This window comes from Equus caballus, chromosome 11 (assembly GCF_041296265.1).
Source record: "Equus caballus isolate H_3958 breed thoroughbred chromosome 11, TB-T2T, whole genome shotgun sequence".
In the NCBI taxonomy this organism is placed as follows: Eukaryota; Metazoa; Chordata; class Mammalia; order Perissodactyla; family Equidae; genus Equus; species Equus caballus.
This window is the reverse complement of record NC_091694.1, coordinates 42,903,412-42,917,954: the sequence shown is the minus strand read 5'-3', so window position 1 is coordinate 42,917,954 and position 14,543 is coordinate 42,903,412. Positions and strand designations below refer to the sequence as shown.

General features: G+C 40.9%; 1 protein-coding gene across 6 annotated transcripts in view; it reads left to right on the top strand.

Moving 5' to 3' along the window:
* FAM222B (family with sequence similarity 222 member B) overlaps positions 1-14,543 on the top strand; it is a 68,077-nt gene that overhangs the window by 4,007 nt on the left and 49,527 nt on the right. For 2 of the 6 annotated variants that reach the window (XM_070227729.1, XM_023653112.2), the window contains exon 2: positions 7,597-7,688. The exons of the other annotated variants lie outside the window; for them this stretch is intronic. The gene's annotated coding sequence lies outside the window, so the exon portion shown is untranslated. The remainder of the gene's footprint in view (positions 1-7,596; positions 7,689-14,543) is intronic. 6 annotated transcript variants of the gene reach the window in all.

The following is a 14,543-nucleotide window of genomic DNA, read 5'->3' as shown; positions in this document are numbered from 1 at the left end:
TGTAAGGCTCACAGTTATTTTATGTACCACTAAGAAAGAAGAAATGCTGCCCATGAGACTGCATGCCATCAGTTGTAAGATATATCCTGTTTTCAGAGAAATTTGGGGGCAAAAAGTGTGTCTTAGAATTGAAGTACAGTAAGTGCTATATTAGAGGGAGGTACAACTTGTTATGAGAGTTGATGGAAGGCTGGGTGCAGGTATTGTCAGTAAAGGTCTCCTGCATTGAACTTGCATGACAGGCCCTCACAGATGAAAAAGGAAGATAGGGCGTTCCAGGCAGACAGTGAAGTCTGAAAACTGGAAGGGAGAGGGCATTATTGATGTGTACCACCGTATCAGGACAAGCAGGAGGAGGAAATGAGCTAAGACTTTGGCAGAGTAGCAGTGTATAATGCAGCAGAGCAGGACAGGAAGCTTGGAACATTTTCAGAAGAGACATAAGCCTAATTCTTGGGTTTAAACTCCTAAAATATTATAGCACCTCTAAAAAGATGATTCTAATATAATAAATTGGAAAGTGAATGAGTGTGAGAAGCAAAGTGGCCGGGGGGGGGCTGAAGCTTTATAGCTGAGCAGAGGGGACATAAGTGTGAAGTCACTATATTCTTGGTGAGAGGTGAATGCTTTCTCAGCAGAGGAGTGTTTAATATCTATTTCTGTCTTTTCATTGCCTATCAAGGTCTTGGTTATGTCCCTTTCAGAGTTTTGTAACTTAGGGTGAAAAGGAATGCAACTTGACAGAAAAAATGCTAAGTTTTCTTTATTAAAGATGCACTTAATACAAGGAGGGTAATAAGTTATCAGATTTGATAGCTCAGTTATAAAATGGTGGTTTGGTGCAGCACTGGATTGTACTGTTTCATGAGGAAATTTAGGTCATTTAAGGAGTGATTTAAAAGACTTAGTTACTAATTTTCTAGTAACTAACCCTGAAGCTAGTAGGGAATAATATGAAAAACAAGAAATAACATAAGCTTAAATTTGTGTAGTGTCTTTTCTTTTCACCGTTAAGCCAAAACCAGGCTTGAATCTCTTAAGCTTTTTGGACTGTGTGGTCTCATTGAAAGGTGTTGTAGGGGCTGGCCCGGTGGCACAGCAGTTAAATGTGCATGTTCCACTTTGGCGGCCTGGGCTTTGCTGGTTCGGATCCCAGGTGCCAACATGGCACTGCTTGGCAGGCCATGCTGTGGTAGGCATCCCACATATAAAATAGAGGAAGATGGGCACGGATGTTAGCTCAGGGCCAATCTTCCTCAGCAAAAAAAAGAGGAGGATTGGCGGCAGATGTTAGCTCAGGGCTAATTTTCCTCAAAAAAAAAAGAAAGAGAGGTGTTGTAGTTGATTTGTTCAGCAGATATTTAAGTGCCTGTTGTGTCTTAGGCATTATGCTAGGCACTGGGAATAAAATATGAATGACATAACACTTGTTTTTAAAGAGGTCACATTTTAATTAGAGACCGACACAAAAGTAATTATGAATCAGTACAGTAAGAGATCTGCACTAAGTGCTGTGGGAGCATTGGTTTTACTGGCAGGGGGAGGGGGCGCCGGGAGGGTGGGGAAGGTTGGAGAAGGCTTCCTGGAGGAAGAGTCAGTTGGGCCTTGAAGGATAAATACAATTTGGCTGCTTCAGCAAAAAAAGATTGGAGAGGTTAGTGTTTCAGGTGCAGAGAACCGCTTGTACAAGGGTACAGAGGTATAAGAGTAGGGGCCTGTGGGCCATGGTTTAATATGGCTAGATCATGGAGTATGAGGAAAGAATGGAAGGAAGAGAGGTGAAAGATGCGTTGGAGCCCAATTGTGGATGGCCTTGTTGAAGGGTCTGAATTTTATTTCTTAGGTGCTAGGGAGTCATCGGAGAGTTTTAAACCAGGTAAGGAACACTTTCGGATCACTATTTAAGAAAAATAACACTGGAACCAGCCAGGTGGCACAGTGGTTAAGTTCGCTCGTTCCACTTTGGCCACCCAGGGTTCGCAGGTTCCGGTCCCAGATGCGGACATGGCACCGCTTGGCAAGCCATGCTGTGGCAGGCATCCTACATATAAAGTAGAGGAAGATGGGCACAGATGTTAGCTCAGGGCCAGTCTTCTTCAGCAAAAAGAGGAGGATTGGTGGTGGGTGTTAGCTCAGGGCTAATGCTCCTCAAAAAAAAAGAAAGAAAGAAAGAAAAGTAACACTGTTGACAGTGTGGAAGTTAGATTTTAAAAGTTGAAATTGGCTGCAGAGACTAGTTGGTTATGAGACTGGTGTGATGATCACTTGAGAGATATTGAAGATCTCAGTTACAGTGGTAATGGTGAAACTGTAGACAAATTAAAGAGCTTTTTAGGAGACTGACTAGAAGGATTTTACTGACTTTCTGTTGTGAGTATGTAAGGGAGGAGTTGTCGAAGATGGATGTGAAATTGCTAGTTTGGGCCACCAAGTGGACAGTGATGTCGTTAACCAAGGTAGGGAATACAGGAGTAGGAGGATGTTACGTTTCAGGGAAAATGCATTTGATTTTGGTCTATTAGATTTGAGGTGTCTGGGAAATCTGGGAGCAAATGTCCAGTAGGCTTCTGGATATTTGGGTCTTGAGGTCAGTAGAACAGTTTAGAATGAAGATGCAGATCTAGCAATCATTAGGGTGTAAGTAATAGTTAAAGCCAGTGTGATGACCCTGTGAATCTAAGCTCTAGTTGCTTTATATGTTCGTTCACATCATCAGGAGGGGTTGGCTTTATGGGAATGTGGCACTAAGTACCTTCTCTATAGTAGTTCATACAGTGCTAATCTTTTTCCTTGTTTTTCCATTTTTTAATGTGCTATGTACTTGGCTTAAATTAGCAGTTTTCAGACTGCAAACAAGAGTAAAACACAAAACCTCTCACCTTAATGGGAAGAATGGTATTACTTTTAAATAAAGATATCATTCATGCTTAAAAGCATATATAGGTTTGTAAAATTTTCAATAAAAGGAAATTAGTGTGCATGTCAGCTGTACATCTTCTTTTCCTATTCTCAGTGGTTTACCAAACTTAGAAAAACTACCTTTTCTAAATCAGTTCCATTATAAATATGGAAAAAAAGGGGATCTTTTCCGCTGAGTGCTTTAGATTAGAAACTAGGTGATTTTTATAAACCACAACCTCAGAATATTTGGTTTGAAGACCACAGGACAATTTTGAACCAATGATGTCAGGTTAGTTCAGAGTTGGGATTGGGAACCTAAGCAAACTAACTCTGTCCAGTTTTCTGCTACCCCATAGTTTTTTCACCAGTTATATAAGACCTGAAAACACTGACATAAATATACCTGATGGCAAGCAAAAGATATACATGCTGTTGTTGCTTTTTGGAAGGACAATTTGGTATAATTTAGGTGCTTTTATTATAGTTCATGATTTTGAAATATAAGCAGAGACATGTTTTATGACAAGAAGGAATATGCAGAGTATCCAAAGTTGTTGGTAGATTTTAGCTAAGCATTTTTTATTTATTTATTTATTTTTTTGGAAGATTAGCCCTGGGCTAACATCTGGTGCCAATCCTCCTCTTTTTACTGAGGAAGATCGGCCCTGAGCTAACATCCATGCCCACTTTCCTCTACTTTATATGTAGGACACCTGCCACAGCATGGCTTGCCAAGCGGTGCCATGTCCGCACCCGGGATCCCAACCGGCAAACCCCGGGCCACTGAAGCGGAATGTGTGAACTTAACCACTGCGCCGCTGGGCCAGCCCCAATATTATGGTTTACATATGTCTCCTATTTATCTTTTAATCTGTAGTTTTGCCCTTCATCTCTTCATGTATTTATTGAAGATCTCTCCTTTTTAAAAACTGCTATCACTTTCTACTGTTGGAGGTTTCCTTTTACTGTATGTCTGCAAAGTAGGATATCCTCTTTTTAGCTTCCTCTCTATCTTGCTGTCATTCAAAACAAAGATTTATGCGTTGCCCACTGTGTGCTAGGAGCGAAGAAGGAAGTAGCTAGTGTAGCTATTTCCTGCCCACCCAGAGTTTATGTCCTGATGGGAGAAACAGACAAGTTAACTGTCAGTTATAGAATATAATGTGTTAAGAGTGATGATAGGGGACCTCAGGGTGCAATGGACACATGTTAACCCTCAATCCATATTTGGGAGGTCAAGAAAGGCTGTGGATCTGGAGGAATGTCCAAGGTAAGACCTGAAGGGTGAGTAGGAGTTAGGTGAGGAGTTAGGAAAAATTACTGGCAGCAGAGGGACCATTGTAAAGTACGAGAAGTTTAACATTTTTATTTTCACTATTTGAAATAAATAGCATGTCATTTATTGTGTTTTCAATTTTTTTACCAAATAACATTAATATATATCTTTTTTGTTTTCTTTTTTTTTTGTTTTTTTGGGAAGATTAGCTCTGAGCTAACATCTGCTGCCAATCCTCCTCTTTTTGCTGAGGAAGACTGGCCCTGAGCTAACATCCGTGCCCATCTTCCTCTACTTTATATGTGGGACGCCTACCACAGCATGGCTTGCCACTTGGTGCCACGTCTGCACCCAGGATCCAAACCAGCGAACCCCGGGCCACCGAAGTGGAATGTGCTCACTTAACCGCTGCGCCACCAGGCCAGCCCTTTTTCTTTTCTTTTCTTTTGAGAAAGATTAGTCCTGAGCTAACATCGGCTGCCAATCCTTCTCTTTTTGCTGAGGAAGATTGGCCCTGAGCTAACATCTGTGCCCATCTTCCTCTATTTTTTTTTGAGGAAAATTAGCCCTGAGCTAGTATCTGCCAATCCGCCTCTTTTTGCTGAGAAGACTCGCCCTGAGCTAATGCCCGTGCCCATCTTCCTCTATTTTATATGTGGGACACCTCCCACAGCGTGGCTTGCCAAGTGGTGCCATGTCTGCACCCGGGATTCTAACTGGCGACCTCTGGGCTGCGGAAGCGGGAACGTGCTCACTTAACCACTGTGCCACTGGGCTGGTCCCAAGGCTATTTGATTTTTGACAGAGGTGCAAGGCAAGTCCATGGAGAAAGGATAGTCTTCTCAACAACTAGTTTTTGGAACAACTAGATATCATATGCAAAAAAAAAAAAGAACTTTAACCTATACGTCACACATTATGTAAAAATTAACTCAAAATCAATCACGGATCTAAACGTAAAATGGAAAACTATAAAATATTGAGAAGAAAAGGGAGAAAATCCTTGTTATCTTGAGTTAGGCAATAAGTTCTTAGATACACCACCAAAAGCAAGATCCATAAAAGGAAAAAATTGATAAATTGGGCTTCATCAAAGTTTAAAACTTTTACTCTGTAAAAGAGATTAAGTTAATGAAAAGACATGGCAGATTGGGAGAAAATATTTGCAAATCATATATGAATCATAGGACCTGTATCCAGAATGTATAAAGAGCTCAACACTCATTAAGAAGAAAGCAGGGAGCCGCCCCGTGGCCGAGTGGTTAAGTGCGCGCGCTCCACTGTGGAGGCCCAGGGCTTCACTGGTTCGGATCCTGGGCACGGACATGGCACCACTCATCAAGCCATGCTGAGGTGGCCTCCCACATGCCACAACTAGAAGGACTCACAGCTAAAAATATACAACTATGTACACGGGGGCTTTGGGGAGAAAAAGGAAAAAAATAAAATCTTAAAAAAAAAAAAAAAGAAGAAAGCAAGCACCACCACTAAAAAAAAAAAAAAAGTGGGTGAAAGATTAGAGTGACTTCACCAGAGAAGATATATGAATGGCAAATAAGCACATGAAAATACGCTCAATATCTTAGTCATTAAAGAAATGCAAATTAAAATCACTAAAATCGTGGCCAGCCCCATGGCCAAGTGGTTAAATTGGCTTGCTCCACTGCGGCGGCTCAGGGCTTCGCCCGTTTGGATCCTGGGCACAGACATGGCACTGCTTGTCAGGCCATGCTGAGACAGCGGCCCACATGCTGCAACTAGAAGGACCCACAACTAAGAAAATATGCAACTATGTACTGGGGGGATTTGGGGAGAAAAAGCATAAAAAAATCATTAAAATCATAACGAGATACACCTATTAGAAAGGCTTAAAAAACAACAACGAAAGAAGAAAACCGACTAGATTATGGACTGGTGGGGATGTGGAACAACTGGAACTTCTGGGAAACACTGTGGTAATTTCTTATAAAGTAAAACATACCCTTAACATATGACCCAAGTATTTACCCAAGTGAAATGACAACCTGTGACACAAAAAGCTGCATGTGAATATTTATAGCAGCTTTATTTGTATTCACCCAAAACTGAAAACAATCTGAATGTCCCTCAACTTGAGAATGGATAAACCAACTGTGATATATCCACATGATGGAATATTACTCAGCAATAACAAGGAACTATTTCTATACATAATAACACGAATGAATCTCTTATGCGTTATGGTAAGTGAAAGAAGCCAAACTCAAAAGGCTACTCACTATATGATTGAATTTATATGACATTCTGGGGGCCAGCCCCGTGGCCGAGTGGTTAAGTTCTCGCGCTCCACTTCAGTGGCCCAGGGTTTCGCTGGTTCAAATCCTGGGCGCGGACATGGTGCCGCTCATCAGGCCATGCTGAGGCGGTGTTCCACATGCCGCAACTGGAAGGACACACAACTAAGAATACACAGTTATGTACTGGGGGATTTGGAGAGAGAAAGGAAAAATAAAATCTTAAAAAAAAAATTTGTATGACTTTCTGGAAAACTCAAAACAGTGGGGACAAAGGAGAACAGATCAATGATTCCCTCAGGTTAAGGATAGGGGAGCGTTTGACTACAAAGGGGTAGCCTGAGGAAGGGCTTTTGGGTGATAGAACTGTTCTGTATCTTGATTTTTTGTTTTAAAGATTTTATTTTTTTTCCTTTTTCTCCCCAAAGCCCCCCAGTACATAGTTGCATATTCTTCGTTGTGGGTCCTTCTAGTTGTGGCATGTGGGACACTGCCTCAGCGTGGTTTGATGAGCAGTGCCATGTCCGTGCCCAGGATCCGAACCAACAAAACACTGGGCCGCCTGCAGCGGAGCGCACGAACTTAACCACTTGGCCACAGGGCCAGCCCCTGTATCTTGCTTTTTGTTGTAGTTACATGACTATGCATTTATGTTCTTAGAACTGAACACTAAAAAATGAATTTTATTGTGTAAAATTTAAAAAATCTGGGGGGCAGAAGAGGGAGAGAATTCCAGAAATGTAATTTCCGAAATATATTTGAATTTTTAAACTTTATTTCTTTTTTGAATATATTTTAAATAGTTTAAAAGGTACATTGTGAAAAGTCTCTGAGTGGAAATTTTAGGTCCTTTAGAATTTCTTTATTTTACTTTGAAATGCAGTTGTGTACTCTGATTCTTCAGACTTCAGGAATACTTTGCTAGTTATTTTCTATTCTGTTTGCTAAGTTTGCTTATTGCCAAGCATGATGCTACTAGATTTCTTTCCCCACTCTCCTCTTCCTATCCTAGGACACTGCTGTGTCAGCTAAAGAAATATTTTCCACTTCAGTAAATGAAACAATATTCACTTGTGAGATTTATCAAGTTAATTGGGGGCTACGTGGATCTCATCCAAAGTCTAGCCAAGCTGTCTGTTCTCCCAGGAATTACTTAACGGACTGAAGCTTGGACACTCAGAATATTGTGGCAGGAGACATCCCTAATATTCTTGCACATTGCGTGTTACAGCCTCCAGGTAAGTATGGAATTTTCAGATTTGGGAAGACATTGAGAATATTGGCTGTGATTTTTAGGCAGCTGGACTAGGTCCAATATTGATTAAGAGCGTTTCCCCCTCTGCTTGGCATCCATCCTCTTCCCTCTGCTACTGCTTTCTCTTGAGAGGCAATTTGAACTATTTGCCATTGTTTCTGGACCATGTCTCTGCTCTTTTTTTCCACAACTACTCTGATTTTCCACCAGATCTCAAGTTTCTAAATAAAGATTTTTATTTAGATAAGGTAAGATCATTCTTCTGAGTAGGGGATCGTTGAGTGTCTGGTTAGGCTCCTGCGTCTCACCTAAATTTTGCCTGTTCTTGGTAAATTGTTAACCTAGTTGATCTCTAGTCCTTGAATGCTATTCTCCCCTGACCTTTTTCTCGAAGGCTGTCAAATGGACATTACCTTTATTTCTTTCTTCCGCACCTGTAGAGTTTACTGTATTCATACTCGTGTTGGCTTTTCCTTTCTTGCATGTGCTGTGAATCCCTCTGTGATGTTGCATCACTATTTCTCCTTCATCTGGATCATCAATCTTTCTGTCTTTTTCTTTTCCCCAACTGTGTCCCTGTCTTGCCCCCAGTTACTGCTTATTTTCTTTCCTGTTCATAAAAGGAGTCTTCCCCCTGTTTTCTTCACCTTCTCACAGCCTATTTGTTTCTCAAGCACATAATTTGATTTTGTCCCCACCACTCCACTGAAATTGCTCTGCTCAGTGACCTAATTGTCAAACCCAGATGATGCTTTTCAGTCCTTTTTTGTTTGTTTGTTTGTTTGTTTTTTGAGGAAGATTAGGCCTGAGCTAACTGCTGCCAATCCTCCTCTTTTTTCTGAGGAAGGCTGACCCTGAGCTAACATCTGTCCCCACCTTCCTCTACTTTGTATGTGGGATGCCTGCCACAGCGTGGCTTGAGAAGTGGTGCTAGGTCCATGCCCGACATCTGAACTGGCGAATCATGGGCCAACGAACTGAAGCCTGAGAACTTAACCGCTGTGCCACCCGGCCTGCCCCGACACTTTTCAGTTTTTAGTTTATTTTTCCTCTCTGCTTCTTTAAACTGTGATACCGTCCACTCTTGGTTTTTCTCTTATTCCTTCTTCTCTTATTCCTTGGTTACTTCTTATTCCTTCTTAGTCTCCTTTTCTTCCGTCCATTCCCTAAATGTTGGTGTTCCCAAGAATTCTGTTCTTAGCTACCTTCTTTTTTTATTTTCACAGGTGTTGTACACTACACACACAGACACATCCTCCAAATCTCTATATTTAACTCAAATCTCTCTCTTTCTCTCTCCCTCTCTCCCTGTTTCCCTTCCTCTCCCTTTCTCTCCCTCTCTTTCTCCCCTGCAATCCAGGCCTGTATTTCCAAAACCCACCTGGACATCCCATAGGCACCTCCGAGTCATTATCCTCCCTGAAAAATCTAAACCTTGTAGAGTCCCTGCCTAGTTGAATGATATTGATAGCTACACATTGCCTAAATTAAAAAACTTTGGGGCGCTGGCCCCGTGGCTGAGTGGTTAAGTTCGCGGCTTCTGCTTCAGCAACCCAGGGTTTCACTGATTCTGAGCCTGGGTGCGGACATAGCACCACTCATCAGGCCATGCTGAGGTGGTGTCCCACATGCCACAACTAGAAGGACCCACAACTAAAGATATGCAACTATGTACTGAGGGACTTTGGGAGAAAAAGGAAAAATAAAGTCTTTAAAAAAAAAAACTTTGGGGCCGGCCCAGTGGCACAGTGGTTAAGTGCGTACGTTCTGTTTCAGTGGCCTGGGGTTCATCAGTTTGGATCCTGGATGCGGACATGGCACCGCTTGTCAAGCCATGCTGTGGTAGGCGTCCCACATATAAAGTAGTGGAAGATGGGCACGGATGTTAGCTCAGGGCCAGTCTTCCTCAGCAAAAAGAGGAGGATTGGCAGCAGATGTTAGCTCAGAGCTAATCTTCCAAAAAAAAAAAACAAAACTTTGAATTTGATCTTGGTTTTTCCTTCTCCGTTATCAGTCATATCTGATTGATCTCTAGGTCTGATTTTAACCTTGAAGTTCTCCTAAATCTGCCTTTTCCTTTCCAACCATATTGCTGAAGTCTTGGATTAGACCATTTTCATTTCTCCCTTGGACAGTTGTGCTTATCATTCTAACTGGTCTGCATGCCTCAAGTCTTATCACCCCTTCAGTCAATCCACCACACTGCCTAAATTGTAAGACTACTCTGTAAGAGTGATATTCCTAACTTGTGATGTTCCTAAATTGTAAAACTCCTGATATTCCTAAATTGTAAGACTGCTTATGCTCTTTCTCTTTAAGACCCTTCATTACCCACAGTGCCTGATAGATAGCAGATGTTTGATTCCATTTTCCTTCCTCCTTTCCTCATTATGTTTTTGCTCAAGCTATTTTCTTTTCCTCCAAGGACACTTTCTCTAAAACAGACAGACAGACAAAAACATAACCAATAATCTGGTGAATCTACTAATTAATCTTTAGGAATTAGCTCATAGGTCATTTCTTCTGTAAAGTTTTCCCAGTTCCCAAGGCAGAATTAATCACTGCTGCTCCTGGACTACTTTGACATTTTATTATGCTGTTGGCATTACATATATTATTTAAACGTTGTTTTGTTTCTGCAGCTGGATTGTGAGCTCTTTGTCAGTAGGGGTTATGTCTTTTTAACTTTAGCACCTAACAACTAAAGCTCGCCAAATTTATTGAGTTTGTTGCCTATGTTGGGCACTAGCAATACACTGGTAAACAAAATAGACAAAATTCCTACTCTTAGGGAAGTTATATTCTAGTAAGGGTAGACGACAAATAACTTTTTAAAAATCAGTTAATGATAAATACTATTCAAAGAATTAAAATAGAGTGATGCAATAGAGAATGAATGGGTAGCTACTTTAAATTGTAAGAATAGGGAATACCTCTCTGAGAGTATGGCGTTTAAGATCTAGGAGGTTACAAAGATCAGCAGATCAAACATTTCCAGTACAAAGCTAAGGAGGGATGAACTTGGTGTATTGAAGGAATGGAAATAAGGCCAAAGTGGCTTGAATATGGTGTGTGAGAGGGAGGGAGAGTTGTGCAAGAATGAGCGAGAGGCCAGACAACATTGAGATTTGAAAGCTAGGGTAATGTACTTCCTTTGGAGGTTTTTTTTTTGGAAGATAGGCCCTGAGCTAACATCTGCTGTCAATCCTCCTCTATTTGCTGGGGAAGACTGGCAGTGCATAGGTCCACACCTGGGATCTGAACCAGTGAACCCGGGCTGCTGAAGCAGAACGTGGGAACTTAACCGCTGTGCCACCAGGCTGGCTCTCCTTTGGAGATTTTTAAGCAGGGATATGATGTAAGTTGATTTGTAATTACAGTATTCTAGTTACTGTGTGGAAATGGATTATAGGGGGAGATCAAGAGTGGAGGCAAGAAGACTAGTTACAAGGCTCTTGTACTACTGCAGATGAGAGCTGCTGGTGACTTGGACTGGGGTGATGGTAGAAGAGCTCTAGAGAAGTGGACCCATTTGGGATAGCTTTTGGAAATGAAATTGACAGGGAGCAGCCAAGGGAAGTGAAGCAAAGAGAGGAATCATAACTAACTTCTACATTATTGGCTGGAGCAACTAGGTAGCTAAATGGTGATGATATTTCTTGAGATGGGTAAGACCTGTGGCAGAACATATTTGTCAAGAATGCTGTTTTGGTGAGGCTGGCCCTGTGCCTGCGTGGTTAAGTTCAAGTGCTCTGCTTCAGTGGCCCAGGGTTTCCCTCGTTTGCATCCTGGGTGTGGACCTGGCGCCACTCATCAAGCCGTGCTGAGGCAGCATCCCACATAGCAAAACTAGAAGGACCTGTAGCTAGATACAGCTATGTACTGGGGGGCTTTGGGGAGAAGAAGAAGGAAAAAAAAAGATTGGCAACAGATGTTAGCTCAGGGCCAATAAAAAATAAAGAATTCTGTTTTGGTCATGTCAACTTTGAAATGCTTCTTAGACAGCCAACAGGTGCTGTAAAATAGTTGGTTAGAAAAGCCTGGCATTCCTGGGAGAATTCTGGGCTGGAATTTTAGACGTGGAAATCATCAACATGTGGGTAGAATTTGAAGTCGCAGAATTCACTCAGGAGGTCACTTAGGAATGGTTTGTGGTTCTGAAAGAGAAGGAGCAGCTATCAAAGTAGGAGGAAAACTAGGAAAGAGATGTTATGGAAGCGAAGTAAAGAATATTTTTCAAGAAGAAAGTGGACCGCTGTACTGAATGCTGTCTCAGATAAGAACAGAGAAGTTGGAGCCGGCCCTGTGGCTTAAGTTCACGCTCTCCGCTTCGGCGGCCCATGGTTTTGCTGGTTCGGATCCTGGGCCCGGACATGGCACCACTCATCAGGCTGTGCTGAGGCGGCGTCCCACATGCCACAACTAGAAGGACCCACAACTAGAATATACAGCTGTGTACTGGGGGGATTTGGGGAGAAAAAGCAGAAAAAGGAAAAGAACAGAGAAGCGTCCATGGGATTTGGCAACCTAGAGCTTATTGGTGACCTTTCCTAGAACCGTTCACTGGCATGGTGGAGATAGAAGTATGATTGTAGTGGATTGAGGGGAAAAAGGAGATAAAGAAGCATTTGATCATTTTTTTGTTTTTGTATGACAGTGAGGTTTTGGAAGCTAATTTCTGAAAACTTCCTCTTCCTGTGTCATTGTTACTAAAACCGTACCTATTTGTATTCCAATGTGGTTATATATTTTTGTTGAAGTGTTATAATCTTTTAATGTTTTTGTACCATTGTTTTAGGTGGATTCCTGTTCTCTAAAAGCTTACTTTAACTAGGGTTATGAGTGGTACAGATACACTCGTGAGTGAATGAGACTATTTTTAAGGGTTGGTTCTCTGGTATTGGAGAAGCAGACTGGCTTGACCTTGGCCTTAGGATACATCAGTTTTCTCAGCTGTCAAATGAGGGTAACTGAACCAGTTTAGCTCAGTGGGTGGTTGTGAGGCATGACTACTAATGAAAATAATTGTAAAACACTTTTGCAAGTTAAAGTGTGATATAAATGCTAAAAAATAGTTCTTTATTGTGATGTTGTGAAAATTAGCAGCATGCTGTCTGTTAGAGGCCTTAAGTTCCTTTTGAGAAAGGTGATATATTTTTATAAGTACTATTTGAAGAGGAAAATAGCTCAGGATTTGGGAAAAGATATTGTTATCCTAATTTCTGGAATGTAACAATTACAGAACTATAATGAAACAACTTTTTATTGAAGAGAATATTTCCAAAAGATATCACTTTTAGAGGATTCTTATCACAAGAGTTTTTACCATCTTGGCTTTTTGGTTCCAGTGAGGGTATGAATGTCACCCTATGGCAGTTACAATGCTGAATGTTTAAAGGAGTAGTGGGGGTGATTTATTATCTATATTTAAAGCATCACAGCTAATCGATAGAACCACTCACAGAAAAGTATTGAAAAGGCATTTTAATTTATTTTAGGCGGCACCATACAGACACTTTAATGCAGGTTTAGGTGATGGTTGCAGTCAGACTTTGAAGAGGGACATGGTACCATTTCAGACAGAGCTAGCACTCCGTGTTCTACACCTGAGTCTAAATATAGAATCAGTGGCATCATTACCTATAATGTACTTAGAAAATGCTGGAAATTTGAATCTGATGAACTAAATTTTTCTCAGCCTCTAAAGTGGCGTTAACAATAGAAGAAAATTGCGATGTGGTTCTTTTGATGCCTAAAACCAATAAGGGAAAACTGAAATGGTTAAGCAATACTCTGCTGCCATGCTTAGAACTTTACCCTGCTGACAGCTCAGTTAGGATCTTGTGTATTGTTTTTTCAGTAGGGACCTGTGTATTGCTAATTTTAGAACAAAGTGACATGAAGTTCTTCGCTTTCCATAGGTTGGAATTGAATTTTTTTCTGGAATGTGAGTTCCCACAATTTGTTACCTCTTTGTGTCAAGGACAAGTAAAAGGCTTGGGTTTCTTTTCCTCTTTGATGGGAAGACTGTACTTGATTTTGCCGCACCCAGGCATTGTTTGCTTTTCTTTTGCATTTGGTGAATGGAAAAAGCGTCCCTGAATGGCCTGCTTCCACAGCAAAGACAGTTGAATAAACTTAGTTTCTTGGAGATGCTTTACCTGTGTTTGTATTAAGACTTTCTATTATTTACTTCCATCATCTGCCTTGTTCATTGTAGATTCAGGGAATGGCTTCAGCTATTTATGTTCGTAGGTAAACAGTCAGTTTACATTCTTACTTTAGTTTGGATTTGATTTGCAGTTTACCTATATCCATTCTACATACTAGTTTCTTCCCAGAGTAGGTATTTCACAAAGCTTCTAAGTATTTTTAGGAATGTGTTGCTTATGCTAGGCACCCTTATCTTTTTTGTTTCTAGTTTTTTTGAAGTATAATTGACAAGTGAAATTGTAAGATATTTAAAGTGTACAATATGATGATTTTAGGTACCCTTATCTTTTTTTGTTTTTTGTTTTTTCATTCTGAGTAGCCAGGGTTTCTCTGAAATCTTGCAGTTGGCAGCACTATCAATTCAAAATACCTTTAGGACTGTATGGAGAAGGCCCTTTCCACCACCCACTTCCTAACAATATGTAATATATGTAATATTTGATCTTATGTATTTCTTCTGTGACTACTAGTTTATGCCCTTTGAAATTTTCCTCTTTGGTTGTCTTTTTCATATTGACTTGTGTAAGTTCTTTGTATTTTATGACCATCAACTCTTTTGCATAAATGTTGCAAATATTCTTTAAGGCTATGAAGAAGAAGTGAGAAAGCAGTCTATTGCATCAAA